Source organism: Nannospalax galili, unplaced genomic scaffold, assembly GCF_000622305.1.
Source record: "Nannospalax galili isolate Female #2095 unplaced genomic scaffold, S.galili_v1.0 C49484437, whole genome shotgun sequence".
Taxonomy (NCBI): domain Eukaryota; kingdom Metazoa; phylum Chordata; class Mammalia; order Rodentia; family Spalacidae; genus Nannospalax; species Nannospalax galili.
Genome location: NW_008479957.1, coordinates 1 through 2,121, shown reverse-complemented (window position 1 = coordinate 2,121; position 2,121 = coordinate 1). Strand labels below are relative to the sequence as shown.

The 2,121-nt window shown below is 43.5% G+C and overlaps 1 pseudogene; it reads right to left on the bottom strand.

Annotated features, from left to right (window-relative positions):
- Window positions 1-812: 812 nt before the first annotated feature.
- LOC103728511 lies at window positions 813-1,976 on the bottom strand (annotated as a pseudogene).
- Window positions 1,977-2,121: the final 145 nt, after the last annotated feature.

Sequence of the window (2,121 nt, the reverse complement as noted above, 5' to 3'; positions counted from 1 at the left end):
GTAAGAACAACCAGTGTTCTTAACCGCTGAGCCATCTCTCCAGCCCCTCAAATCTGAACTTTAAACCATAAATATTGCACAGGTAGCAGAATGCCAGCATTCTGGTATCTCTAACAAAGTGCTATGCTATTGAACATTAATTTTAATCAAACACTTAAATCATGTACTGGTGAGGTAATGATGACACACACCTCTAATTCCAGCACTTGGGAGACAGAGGCAGGGGGATCACAAGTTCAAGAGCAGCTTGGTTTACATACAAGTTTAAGGACCACATGATGAGACCCTGTCACAAAAGCAGCCAAACCCCCTCCTCCTGCCAAAAAAATCTCAGAAACAGCTGCTGGGGTTCTAATTTTCTCTCTTTCTCTACCCATCTATAGCTCACCATCCACATCAACAGTCTAATCAAGTTTTCTATGCAAAAACTTAACACTCATTCTGAGATTCAGGGTATCAAAAATGATTTGAATTTCAAAATAGTCCACATTGCAATATATATTTTGCAGCACCGCAATGAATTTAGGAATTCTTGTCTGGCAATGTTCTATTTGATAATGTTAACCGGTAAGGATGTGTAACTATTGAACATTTAACAGAAAGTCATCCTAGTGTTTTTCCTTAAGAGCTTACGTTTTGTTGACTACTCCCTAGATTCTAGGTTTGCTAGTTTATAGAGTGCCCCTAAGAAACAGCATGAGATACACAGTAAACCATTTCACCATGGATCGTCTTTGGCTCGAAGCCTCAGGAAGGACACGGATGGGCAGGCAGCCTCATGAGCTTCCACCTTACACATCACTGACCAGAAAGCTCACATCATCCAAGTCTGCTGGCTCACTGTTTCTCCTGAGGGCCATTTTGACTTTGGGGTTTGTGCAAAGCTTGCTTAGTCACTTTGAAAGCTGGTTCTCTTGGAGAGACGGTCTCTGGACCTTGTTCCTGGCTCAACCTTGGCAAGAGATTCCTAAAATCCGGCTTCTCCATGGTAGTTTGAGAGTAGAAAGTGGCCGCCCAAAGCTGTAGAATGTGAGGTTGCAGGGGGCTGCACCTGCAGGACAGACAGTGCACTTGGGGTTCAAAGGACAGCTGGAATGCCCTTCTGTCTGTCGCATAGAGGATGCTGATCTGCCAGGCCCCCACTGTGCCACAATGGCACCAGAGACTCCTATAATCCTGCTGTGCATCTCTTCCAGGCCATCAGCCTCCACTAGAAAATTCAAGACGTCACAGTTTCAAACAGGTTGTCCCTCATTATTAGGTCACTTACATTCTTGGACTTACGAACCTCTTTAAGTGGTATTACCCGAAGAAGTTCCTTTTCCAGTTCAGATTTGAAGTAGCCTATTATGTTTTCGTCCAACTGAAAATATCTTCTGTCCGGTTTTTCATCCCTGCTCCCTGTATTACACAATACCCATCTTTGATGACTGCACTGTCTTGGGTAGGTTTAGGAGCTAAGTAAGGAAAATGGCTTTGTGACAACTTCAGATGATTTCTGCCAACACTTTCGCCACATTTGTTTACTTTCTGAGTTGGCATGATGATGGGCACAGACCAGCAATGTCAGTTGTGTAGGAGACTTGCTTCTCCCAGTCACCTTGGCGATTTAGGTTGTCAGATGTCAGGTGTGAGGCTGACTGCAATTTTCATAGCTTTGTTCAAGATGTTTAACCATTCTACTAAGTCTTGCTGATCATTGACATAGGAAATATTTCCTCACTCCTGCATTCATAAAATAGAACTCCATCTTCAGCCTCAGCTCAGTTGCATCACTAACCTTTGAAATGTAGGTAAGTTTAATGACTTCAACCCGTGATGATCTGGAAGGTAGGTTCTGTGTATGATAATATACCATCCAAAACTGTCTTCCCTGGTGTCCAGTATGAAATACCTTCCAAGAAATTGCCCACTTTTCACTTTCTTCAATGTCTAAAAAAACCACAAATGCAATTCTGTCAATCTTCATAAGGCATTTCTGGGCTTGAACATTACATATTCGACCAAGAGCACCCATACCACCATAGTTCCAGCTTCCACAGCCACCCAGCTGCCAGGAGCAGCACCCATGATGGCCTGCCTGTGCTCTAACAGCCTCTTTAGGCATGTGCCTAGACATAT